Consider the following 13,203-nt stretch of genomic DNA (forward strand, 5'->3'; position numbering starts at 1 on the left):
CATCCTCCCTTTAGGGTACAAAAAATTGTAATGAGGGCCTAGTCTGTGTTTGTACGTGTGAGATACACCATTTTATATACTTTTTTCTATTCCGCTATTCAATATGCACCCTTTTGGGGTGAGAAAAATTAAATTGCGGCATAGTCTGTATCGGTACGTGTGAGATACACCTTTTAAATTTGTTTGGCGCATCTCCTTCCACCGCTGAGGATTGAAGGGCGCTTCAGTTTGCCTCCTGTTCCGAACTCCTCCTACTCCTCCTCCTCATCCTCATCCTGCCTTTAGGGTACAAAAAATTGTAATCGGGGCCTAGTGTGTGTTTGTACGTGTGAGATACACCGTTTTATATACTTTTTTCTATTCCACTATTCAATATGCACCCTTTTGGGGTGAGAAAAATTAAATTGCGGCATAGTCTGTATCGGTACGTGTGAGATACACCTTTTAGATTTGTTTGGCGCATCTTCCACCGCCGAGGATTGCAGGGCACTTCAGTTTGCCTCCTGTTCCAAACTCCTCCTACTCCTCTTCCTCATCCTCATCCTGCCTTTAGGGTACAAAAAATTGTAATCGGGGCCTAGTCTGTGTTTGTACGTGTGAGATACACCATTTTATATACTTTTTTCTATTCCGCTATTCAATATACACCCTTTTGGGGTGAGAAAAATTAAATTGCGGCATAGTCTGTATCGGTACGTGTGAGATATACCTTTTAAATTTGTTTGGCGCATCTCCTTCCACCGCTGAGGATTGCAGAGCGCTTCAGTTTGCCTCCTGTTCCGAACTCCTCCTACTCCTCCTCCTCCTCCTCATCCTGCCTTTAGGGTACAAAAAATTGTAATCGGGGCCTAGTCTGTGTTTGTACGTGTGAGATACACCGTTTATATACTTTTTCTATTCCGCTATTCAATATACACCCATTTGGGGTGAAAAAAATTTAATTGCTGCATAGTATGTATCGGTACGTTTGAGATACACCTTTTAAATTTGTTTGGCGCATCTCCATCCACCGCCGAGGATTGCAGGGCACTTCAGTTTTCCTCCTGTTCCGAACTCCTCCTACTCCTCTTCCTCATCCTCATCCTGCCTTTAGGGTACAAAAAATTGTAATCGGGGCCTAGTCTGTGTTTGTACGGGTGAGATACACCGTTTTATATCCTTTTTTCTATTCCGCTATTCAATATACACCCTTTTGGGGTGAAAAAAATTAAATTGCGGCATAGTCTGTATCGGTACGTGTGAGATACAACTTTTAAATTTGTTTGGCGCATCTCCTTCCACCGCCGAGGATTGCAGGGAGCTTCAGTTTGCCTCCTGTTCCGAACTCCTCCCACTCCTCTTCCTCATCCTCCCTTTACTGACAAAAAATTGTAATCGGGGCCTAGTCTATGTTTGTACGTGTGAGATACACAGTTTTATATACTTTTTTCTATTCCGCTATTCAATATACACCCTTTGGGGTAAAAAAAACTAAATTGCGGCATAGTCTGTATCGGTACATGGGAGATACACCTTTTTATATACGTTTTTCTATTCCGCTGTTCAATATACACCCTTTTGGGGTGAAAAAAAATTAATTGCGGCATAGTCTGTATCTGTACGTGTGAGATACACCTTTTAAATTTGTTTGGCGCATCTCCTTCCACCGCCGAGGATTGCAGGGCGCTTCAGTTTGCCTCCTGTTCCGAACTCCTCCTACACCTCTTCCTCATCCTCCCTTTAGGGTACAAAAAATTGTAATCGGGGCCTAGTCTGTGTTTGTACGTGTGAGATACACCGTTTTATGTACTCTTTTCTATTCCGCTATTCAATATACACCCTTTTGGGGTGAGAAAAATTAAATTGCGGCATAGTTTGTATCGGTACGTGTGAGATACACCTTTTAAATTTGTTTGTCACATCTCCTTCCACCGCCGAGGATTGCAGGGCGCTTCAGTTTGCCTCCTGTTCTTAACTCCTCCTCTTCCTCTTCCTCATCCTCCCTTTAGGGACAAAGAATTGTAATCGGGGCCTAGTCTGTGTTTGTACGCGTGAGATACACCGTTTTATATCCTTTTTTCTATTCCGCTATTCAATATACACCCTTTTGGGGTGAAAAAAATTAAATTGCCGCATAGTCTGTATCGGTACGTGTGAGATACACCTTTTAAATTTGTTTGTCGCATCTCCTTCCACCGCCGAGGATTGCAGGGCACTCCAGTTTGCCTCCTGTTCCGAACTCCTCCTACTCCTCTTCCTCATCCTCCCTTTAGGGTACAAAAAATTGTAATCGGGGCCTAGTCTGTGTTTGTACGTGTGAGATACACCGTTTTATGTACTCTTTTCTATTCCGCTATTCAATATACACCCTTTTGGGGTGAGAAAAATTAAATTGCGGCATAGTCTGTATCGGTACGTGTGAGATACACCTTTTAAATTTGTTTGGCGCATCTCCTTCCACCGCCGAGGATTGCAGGGCGCTTCAGTTTGCCTCCTGTTCTGAACTCCTCCTCTTCCTCTTCCTCATCCTCCCTTTAGGGACAAAAAATTGTAATCGGGGCCTAGTCTGTGTTTGTACGCGTGAGATACACCGTTTTATATCCTTTTTTCTATTCCGCTATTAAATATACACCCTTTTGGGGTGAAAAAAATTAAATTGCGGCATAGTCTGTATCGGTACGTGTGAGATACACCTTTTAAATTTGTTTGGCGCATCTCCTTCCACCGCCGAGGATTGCAGGGCGCTTCAGTTTGCCTCCTGTTCCGAACTCCTCCTACTCCTCTTCCTCATCCTCCCTTTAGGGACAAAAAATTGTAATCGGGGCCTAGTCTGTGTTTGTACGTGTGAGATACACCGTTTTATATACTTTTTTCTATTCCGCTCTTCAATATACACCCTTTGGGGTAAAAAAAACTAAATTGCGGCATAGTCTGTATCGGTACATGGGAGATACACCTTTTTATGTACTTTTTTCTATTCCGCTGTTCAATATACACCCTTTTGGGGTGAAAAAAATTTAATTGCGGCATAGTCTGTATCGGTACGTGTGAGATAACCCTTTTAAATTTGTTTGGCGCATCTCCTTCCACCGCCGAGGATTGCAGGGCGCTTCAGTTTGCCTCCTGTTCCGAACTCCTCCTACACCTCTTCCTCATCCTCCCTTTAGGGTACAAAAAATTGTAATCGGGGCCTAGTCTGTGTTTGTACGTGTGAGATACACCGTTTTATGTACTCTCTTCTATTCCGCTATTCAATATACACCCTTTTGGGGTGAGAAAAATTAAATTGCGGCATAGTCTGTATCGGTACGTGTGAGATACACCTTTTAAATTTGTTTGGCGCATCCCCTTCCACCGCCGAGGATTGCAGGGCGCTTCAGTTTGCCTCCTGTTCTGAACTCCTCCTCTTCCTCTTCCTCATCCTCCCTTTAGGGACAAAAAATTGTAATCGGGGCCTAGTCTGTGTTTGTACGTGTGAGATACACCGTTTTATGTACTCTTTTCTATTCCGCTATTCAATATACACCCTTTTGGGGTGAGAAAAATTAAATTGCGGCATAGTCTGTATCGGTACGTGTGAGATACACCTTTTAAATTTGTTTGGCGCATCTCCTTCCACCGCCGAGGATTGCAGGGCGCTTCAGTTTGCCTCCTGTTCTGAACTCCTCCTCTTCCTCTTCCTCATCCTCCCTTTAGGGACAAAAAATTGTAATCGGGGCCTAGTCTGTGTTTGTACGTGTGAGATACACCATTTTATATCCTTTTTTCTATTCCGCTATTTAATATACACCCTTTTGGGCTGAAAAAAATTAAATTGCGGCTTAGTCTGTATTGGTACGTGTGAGATACACCTTTTTTATATATTTTTTCTATTCCGCTATCCAATATACACCCTTTTGGGGTGAAAAAAGTTAAATTGCAGCATAGTCTGTATCGGTACATGTGATACATGTTTTAAATTTGTTTGGCGCATCTCCTTCCACCGCCGAGGATTGCAGGGTGCTTCAGTTTGCCTCCTGTTCCGAACTCCTCCTACTCCTCTTCCTCATCCTCCCTTTAGGGACAAAAAATTGTAATCGGGGCCTAGTCTGTGTTTGTACGTGTGAGATACACCATTTTATAAACTTTTTTCTATTCCGCTATTCAATATACCTTTTGGCGTAAAAAAAACTAAATTGCGGCATAGTCTATATCGGTACATGTGAGATACACCGTTTTATATACTTTTTTCTATTCCGCTATTCAATATACACCCTTTTGCGGTGAGAAAAATTAAATTGCGGCATTGTCTGTATCGGTACGTGTGAGATACACCTTTTAAATTTGTTTGGCGCATCTCCATTCACCGCCGAGGATTGAAGGGCGCTTCAGTTTGCCTCTTGTTCCGAACTCCTCCTCTTCCTCATCCTACCTTTAGGGACAAAAAATTGTAATTGGGGCCTAGTCTGTGTTTGTACGTGTGAGATACACCATTTTATATACTTTTTTCTATTCCGCTATTCAATATACACCCTTTGGGGTAAAAAAAACAAAATTGCGGCATAGTCTGTATCAGTACATGTGAGATACACCTTTTTATATACTTTTTTCTATTCCGCTATTCAATATACACCCTTTTGGGGTGAAAAAATTAAATTGCGGCATAGTCTGTATCGGTAAGTGTGAGATACACCTTTTAAATTTGTTTGGCGCATCTTCCACCGCCGAGGATTGCAGAGCGCTTCAGTTTGCCTCCTGTTCCAAACTCCCCCTACTCCTCTTCCTCATCCTCATCCTGCCTTTAGGGTACAAAAAATTGTAATCGGGGCCTAGTCTGTGTTTGTACGTGTGAGATACACCGTTTTATATACTTTTTTCTATTCCGCTATTCAATATACACTCTTTGGGGTAAAAAAACTAAATTGCGGCATAGTCTGTATCGGTACATGGGAGATACACCTTTTTATATACTTTTTTCTATTCCGCTGTTCAATATACACCCTTTTGGGGTGAAAAAAATTAAATTGCGGCATAGTCTGTATCGGTACGTGTGAGATACACCTTTTAAATTTGTTTGGCGCATCTCCTTCCACCGCCGAGGATTGCAGGGCGCTTCAGTTTGCCTCCTGTTCTAAACTCCTCCTCTTCCTCTTCCTCATCCTCCCTTTAGGGACAAAAAATTGTAATCGGGGCCTAGTCTGTGTTTGTACGTGTGAGATACACCATTTTATATCCTTTTTTCTATTCCGATATTTAATATACACCCTTTTGGGCTGAAAAAAATTAAATTGCGGCATAGTCTGTATTGGTACGTGTGAGATACACCTTTTTATATATTTTTTCTATTCCGCTATCCAATATACACCCTTTTGGGGTGAAAAAAGTTAAATTGCAGCATAGTCTGTATCGGTACGTGTGAGATACACCTTTTAAATTTGTTTGGCGCATCTCCTTCCACCGCCGAGGATTGCAGGGCGCTTCAGTTTGCCTCCTGTTCCGAACTCCTCCTACACCTCTTCCTCATCCTCCCTTTAGGGTACAAAAAATTGTAATCGGGGCCTAGTCTGTGTTTGTACGTGTGATATACACCGTTTTATGTACTCTTTTCTATTCCGCTATTCAATATACACCCTTTTGGGGTGAGAAAAATTAAATTGCGGCATAGTCTGTATCGGTACGTGTGAGATACACCTTTTAAATTTGTTTGGCGCATCTCCTTCCACCGCCGAGGATTGCAGGGCGCTTCAGTTTGCCTCCTGTTCTAAACTCCTCCTCTTCCTCTTCCTCATCCTCCCTTTAGGGACAAAAAATTGTAATCGGGGCCTAGTCTGTGTTTGTACGTGTGAGATACACCATTTTATATCCTTTTTTCTATTCCGATATTTAATATACACCCTTTTGGGCTGAAAAAAATTAAATTGCGGCATAGTCTGTATTGGTACGTGTGAGATACACCTTTTTATATATTTTTTCTATTCCGCTATCCAATATACACCCTTTTGGGGTGAAAAAAGTTAAATTGCAGCATAGTCTGTATCGGTACGTGTGAGATACACCTTTTAAATTTGTTTGGCGCATCTCCTTCCACCGCCGAGGATTGCAGGGCGCTTCAGTTTGCCTCCTGTTCCGAACTCCTCCTACTCTTCTTCCTTATCCTCCCTTTAGGGACAAAAAATTGTAATCGGGGCCTAGTGTGTGTTTGTACGTGTGAGATACACCGTTTTATATACTTTTTTCTATTCCGCTATTCAATATACCTTTTGGGGTAAAAAAAACTAAATTGCGGCATAGTCTGTATCGGTACATGTGAGATTACATAGTTACATAGTTACATAGTAGGTGAGGTTGAATAAAGACAATAGTCCATCTAGTTCAACCTGTGTAGGTGTGTGTGGCTGTAATCATCTCACATACCCCTGAATTTTCTGATCCTTGAGATGTAAGTCTAAGAGTCTTTTGAAAGCCACCATACTACCCGCAGAAACCACCTCTTGTGGTAGAGAATTCCACAATCTTGTTGCCCTAACAGTAAAGAACCCCCCGCGTTGCCTGAGGTTAAAACGCTTCTCCTCTAATCGCATTGTATGCCCTCGAGTCCTCATGCAATCCCTTCGAATGAACAGCTTTTTTTCTAAGCTGGGATCCCCATTAAGATATTTATAAATTGCTATCATGTCCCCCCTCAGACGTCTCTACTCCAGGGAGAATAAATCGAGCGATTGTAGACGCTCTTCATAGTCAAGGTCCTCCAATCCCCTTATTAGTTTAGTTGCCCTTCTCTGGACTCTCTCCAGCTCCAACACATCCCTCCTGAGGACTGGCGACCAGAACTGGATGGAATACTCCAGATGCGGTCGGACCAGAGTTTTATAAAGTGGAAGGATTATAGTCTTATCTCTGGAATGCATCCCTTTCTTTATGCATGCTAATGTTCTGCTGGCTTTGGCAGCTGCCGCTTGACATTGCATGCTGTTTCCTAATCTATCATCAACCAAGACTCCCAGATCCTTCTCCATTTTTGATTCCCCCAAGGGCTCCCCTCCTAACGTGTATTGTGTTTTTATGTTTTTAGTCCCCAAGTGCAAAACCTTACACTTCTCCACGTTAAACCTCATTTGCCATGTCGTTGCCCACTCCGTTATTTTGTCCAGGTCATTCTGTAGGATATCTGCTTCATGTTGTGAAGTTATTGCCCTGCCCAATTTTGTGTCATCTGCAAAAACTGATATCGAACTACTGATCCCGACCTCAATGTTGTTTATGAATAAATTGAACAAGGTTGGTCCCAAGACTGAGCCTTGGGGGACCCCGCTTACCATCTCAGACCAGTCTGAGTATGCGCTGTTTATTACTACCCTTTGGACATGCCTTTTTAGCCAGTTCCACATCCAAGAGCAAACCCTGCTATCGATACCTGCAGACCTTATTTTATAAATTAAGCGCTTGTGGGGAACTGTATCAAACGCCTTAGCGAAATCCAAGTACACCACATCCACTGGTCTCCCCCTATCTAGCTCACAGCTCACCTCCTCGTAGAATGTTAGGAGATTGGTTTGACAAGAACGCCCATTTGTAAACCCGTGCTGATACACCTTTTTATGAAGAGCGGAATAGAAAAAAGTATATAAAACGGTGTATCTCACACGTACAAACACAGACTAGGCCCCGATTACAATTTTTTGTCCCTAAAGGGAGGATGAGGAAGAGGAGTAGGAGGAGTTCGGAACAGGAGGCAAACTGAAGCGCCCTGCAATCCTCGGCGGTGGAAGGAGATGCGCCAAACAAATTTTAAAGGTGTATCTCACACGTACCGATACAGACTATGCCGCAATTTAATTTTTTTCACCCCAAAAGGGTGTATATTGAATAGCGGAATAGAAAAAAGGATATAAAACGGTGTATCTCACGTTTAATTTAATTGCGGCATAGTCTGTATCGGTACGTGTGAGATAACCCTTTTAAATTTGTTTGGCGCATCTCCTTCCACCGCCGAGGATTGCAGGGCGCTTCAGTTTGCCTCCTGTTCCAAACTCCTCCTACTCCTCTTCCTCATCCTCATCCTGCCTTTAGGGTACAAAAAATTGTAATCGGGGCCTAGTCTGTGTTTGTACGTGTGAGATACACCATTTTATATACTTTTTTCTATTCCGCTATTCAATATACACCCTTTTGGGGTTAGAAAAATTAAATTGCGGCATAGTCTGTATCGGTACGTGTGAGATACACCTTTTAAATTTGTTTGGCGCATCTCCTTCCACCGCTGAGGATTGCAGGGCGCTTCAGTTTGCCTTCTGTTCCGAACTCCTCCTACTCCTCCTCCTCATCCTCATCCTGCCTTTAGGGTACAAAAAATTGTAATCGGGGCCTAGTCTGTGTTTGTACGTGTGAGATACACCGTTTTATATACTTTTTTCTATTCCGCTATTCAATATACACCCTTTGGGGTAAAAAAACTAAATTGCGGCATAGTCTGTATTGGTACATGTGAGATACACCTTTTTATATACTTTTTTCTATTCCGCTGTTCAATATACACCCTTTTGGGGTGAAAAAAATTAAATTGCAGCATAGTCTGTATCGGTACGTGTGAGATACACCTTTTAAATTTGTTTGGCGCATCTTCCACCGCCGAGGATTGCAGGGCACTTCAGTTTGCCTCCTGTTCCAAACTCCTCCTACTCCTCATCCTCATCCTGCCTTTAGGGTAAAAAAAATTGTAATCGGGGCCTAGTCTTTGTTTGTACGTGTGAGATACACCATTTTATATACTTTTTTCTATTCCGCTATTAAATTTACACCCTTTTGGGGTGAGAAAAATTCAATTGCGGCATAGTCTGTATCGGTACGTGTGAGATACACCTTTTAAATTTGTTTGGCGCATCTCCTTCCTCCGCCGATGATTGCAGGGCGCTTCAGTTTGCCTCCTGTTCCAAACTCCTCCTACTCCTCTTCCTCATCCTCCCTTTAGGGACAAAAAATTGTAATCGGGGCCTAGTCTGTGTTTGTACGTGTGAGATACACCGTTTTATATACTTTTTTCTATTCCGCTTTTTAATATACACCCTTTGGGGTAAAAAAAACGAAATTGCGGCATAGTCTGTATCGGTACATGGGAGATACACCTTTTTATATACTTTTTTCTATTCCGCTGTTCAATATGCACCCTTTTGGTGTGAAAAAAATGTAATTGCGGCATAGTCTGTATCGGTACGTGTGAGATACACCTTTTAAATTTGTTTGGCGCATCTCCTTCCACCGCCGAGGATTGCAGGGCGCTTCAGTTTGCCTCCTGTTCCGAACTCCTCCTACTCCTCTTCCTCATCCTGCCTTTAGGGTACAAAAAATTGTAATCGGGCCTAGTCTGTGTTTGTACGTGTGAGATAAACCGTTTTATATACTTTTTTCTATTCCACCATTCAATATACACCCTTTTGGGGTGAAAAAAATTAAATTGCGGCATAGTCTTTATCGGTACGTGTGAGATTGTAACGTTCATGCATTTTTGTTAGTGGATGGATTTACAGCTGCAGAATTATTACACTCAGTAGCCTTGTAGAGAATCTGTTGAACAAACATATCCAACTCTCAGGACTTCATCACCGTGTACAGCCTGTTATATACCATATATATTAATAGATGTTAATGGAGGGATAGAATATATGAGGATATATAGATGAGAGACAGGCTATTGTATGGTGAGCACTAGAAGTAGTATTAGGAGAGTTTGCAGGTGATGGTAAAGCAGATAGGTTCTGATGTCAAGTATAGTGCAGATGGTAAGAGGACACAGATGGAGTATACTTAGACAGAGTAACCTAGTGCAAGGATAGTTGAAGGTAGTCCCAAGAGCTAACAGTCTATGCAGATGATAGTGAATAGATAGATACAGATAGTCTTGGTAATTGCAGTAGATGACAGTAGGAGATTGGTTAGTAAGAATCCCCTGTGGGGTACTTATCACTTAGATAGGTTTAGGAGTAACAGTGTCCATTGGAGAAGGGTGACCCCGTAGCGAGATACGGATCACCAGCGAGGTTTCCGGCTTCAGTTCAGCAAGGGAGAATGTCAGCAGCTCCGACTTCACAGGAGTAGGTGCGGTGAACATGCGGTGAAGGTGAAGACAGCATGCCAGGGGTGATCGGATGGCGAGACACAGGATCCGAAAACAGGTTCAGGTAGCGAGATACAGGAACGTGTCGAACTGGTATGCTGACTTCAGACAGCGGGACGCTCCAACCATGGCGGTTGAACGAGCGATGAGTGAGAGCAAACCGGCGATTGAAATAGCCGCTCATAGCGGCGCTCGGCAATGATGTCATCCGGTCTTAAAGGTATATGCGTCCCTTGTTACACAAGATGGGACGCAATTAGGAAAGGAGAAATATGGAGACAAGGGTACCAGAGGTACCAGAACATTACAGTACCCCCCCCTTAGGGCCGGCTCCGGAAGGCCTCTAGAACTGGTTTTTCCGGATATTTCGAGTGGAAATTGCGAATCAGTCTAGGGGCATGTATATCGGAGGTATCCAGCCAGGTGTCATCTTGGGGCCCATAGTTCTTCCATCGTACAAGATACTGGAGTCTTCTTCTATTGAAACGGGAATCCAAAATTTCTTTTATCTCAAATTCTTCTCCGCCTTCCACTTGTACAGGAGGTGGAGGTGAGATAGTAGGCCTTATTCCTTGGTTAGGAACATGGGGCTTCAGTAGAGACACATGGAAGACAGGATGTATCTTGAGGTCTACTGGCAATGTGAGTTGTACTGCAGCTTTTCCAATAAGCTTCTCTATTGGAAAAGGTCCCAGAAATAGAGGTCCAAGTTTTTTACTAGGGATTTTTAGTCTCAGATTTTTTGTAGAAAGCCAAACAAGATCCCCAATTGCATATTGGGGAGAGGGTTTCCTACGGAGGTCGTAGTACTTTTTTTGTTGGCTATGAGCATGGAATATGGTATTGTTGAGTAATCCCAGAGAATCCTTTATCTGGGCAAGATAATCAGATGCCACTGGATTACTAGATGGCAAGATACGTGGAGGAAGGAGTGTGGGATGAAACCCATAATTCTGGTAAAACGGACTTTGCTTAGTAGTGCTATGAGTAGCGTTGTTATAGGCGAATTCCGCCAGCGGGAGGAGATCTGCCCAATCGTCCTGTAGATACGAAGTATAGCAACGCAGGTACTGTTCAATGCACTGGTTAACTCTCTCTGTCTGTCCGTTGGTCTGAGGGTGGTAGGGAGAAGTAAGGTTACGCTCTATTCGCAGTATCTGACATAGAGCTAGCCAAAACTTTGAGATGAATTGTGAACCACGGTCAGACAGCAGTGTTTTTGGAATACCATGTAACTTAAAGACATGTTTCACAAGTAATTCCGCTGTTTGTTTGGATGAAGGTAGTTTTCGGATAGGAGTGAAATGTGCCATCTTGGTCAGATGGTCCACTGACACCAAGATGGTGTTGAATCCTTTGGAAGGTGGTAGTTCCACTATGAAGTCTAAGGATACCACTTCCCACGGAACCTGGGGTATCGGTAAACTACAAAGTAACCCCGATGGTTTCGTGTTGTCAATTTTAGACCTTGCACAGATATCACAAGATGAAACGAACTTTTTTACGGTTGTCTTCATGTCTGGCCACCAAAATTGCCTAGTGAGTAGATTGAGAGTTTTAGTCATACCCATATGTCCTGCCATAGGTACATCATGCGACAATTCTAAGATCTTGGTTTGCATAGTAGGGGGTATGTATAATTTATCGTTGTAGTAGAGGAAGCCTTCTGCGTCAGTAGTTAGTTGTGGTGGAGGTGAATCCAATCCTATGCTGTGCAAAATCTCCTCCTTCAGGGAGCGAACGACTCCGATAATACGTTCAAGTGGTATTATAGGAACTGAGGGAACCTCAGTACAATCTTTCTCGGCTAGTCGTGAGAGTGCATCCGCTTTTTTATTTTTGTCTGCGGGCGTGTAAGTCACTAAAAAATTAAATCTCAGAAAGAATAACGACCACTGTACCTGCCGGTGGGAAAGAGTTCTATTAGTCTGAAGGTATTGAAGGTTTTTGTGATCAGTATATATCAGAATTGGCAATTGAGTGCCCTCAAGTAGATGTCGCCAATTCTCTAACGCCAGTTTTATTGCTAATAACTCCTTCTCACCTACTGGGTAGTTCACCTCGGGCTACTTAATGACTTTGAAAAGAAAGCAACTGGGTGAAGAGGTGAGGTGTTTGTTGGTCGTTGTGAGAGAACTGCTCCTACTGCCATATTAGATGCATCTACCTCCAAGATGTATTGAAGGGATGGGTCTGGATGGCATAGTATGGGGGCAGTAGTAAAGCTTGATTTCAGTAGAGAGAATGCTCCATTTGCTTCTTTTGACCAATTAAATGTTTTTTTCGTGCTTGTAAGTTGTGTGAGAGGTTTCACAATCGCAGAGAAGTTCTTAATGAATTTCCTATAGTAATTAGAGAATCCTAGGAACCTTTGTAATGCTTTGCGAGTGGTTGGCACAGGCCAATCCAGAATGCAGGATATTTTGCTCATGTCCATTTTGATTCCACTTTTAGATATAATATACCCTAGGAATAGTACTTCCTTTTTATGAAACAAACATTTCTTTGATTTAACATATAAGTTATGTGCAAGTAGTCTTGACAACACAAGTCTCACATGTTTTATGTGTTCAGGTAAGGAATGAGAATGGATAAGTATATCGTCCAAATATATTACCACACAAACATCAAGCAAGTCTCGGAATATCTCATTTATAAACCGTTGGAAGGCTGCGGGAGCATTACATAGCCCAAATGGCATTACAAGGTACTCAAACAGTCCGTATCTGGTTCTGAATGCCGTCTTCCATTCATCCCCTTTACGGATTCAAATTAAATTGTATGCCCCTTTTAGGTCCAATTTTGAAAAGAAAGAAGCCCCACGCACCTGTTCGATAAGTTCAGGAATAAGGGGTAAAGGATAACGATCCTTTATTGTGATGGCATTTAATTGTCTGAAATCAATGATAGGCCTAAGGCTAGAGTCCTTATTGCGGACGAAGAAGAGCCCAGCAGCAGTGGAGGAAGTAGAAGGTCGGATGAATCCTTTTGCCAAGTTCTCATCCAGATACTCCTTAAGATGAGAGAGTTCATCCTGTGAGAGAGGATAAACATGTCCGAAAGGCAACTTGCTATTAGGGAGTAAATCGATACAACAATCATAGTCCCTATGGGGAGGTAGCATTTGAGCATTT

General features: G+C 42.6%; 1 long non-coding RNA gene across 2 annotated transcripts in view; it reads right to left on the bottom strand.

The window, feature by feature from the left end:
- Window positions 1–758: 758 nt before the first annotated feature.
- LOC309551968 overlaps window positions 759–13,203 on the bottom strand; it is a 31,330-nt gene continuing 18,885 nt past the window's right edge. The window contains exons 2-3 of one of the 2 annotated variants that reach the window (XR_014225118.1): window positions 5,472–5,560; window positions 759–799 (exon numbers count right to left, since the gene is read on the bottom strand). This is a non-coding gene — a long non-coding RNA (uncharacterized lncRNA). Of the gene's footprint in view, window positions 809–5,471; window positions 5,561–13,203 lie in introns of both variants that reach the window. The other variant, XR_014225119.1, reaches the window with a different exon arrangement.

The sequence above is a fragment of the Pelophylax lessonae genome (genome assembly GCF_965119305.1).
Source record: "Pelophylax lessonae genome assembly, chromosome: 4".
Lineage (NCBI taxonomy): Eukaryota > Metazoa > Chordata > Amphibia > Anura > Ranidae > Pelophylax > Pelophylax lessonae.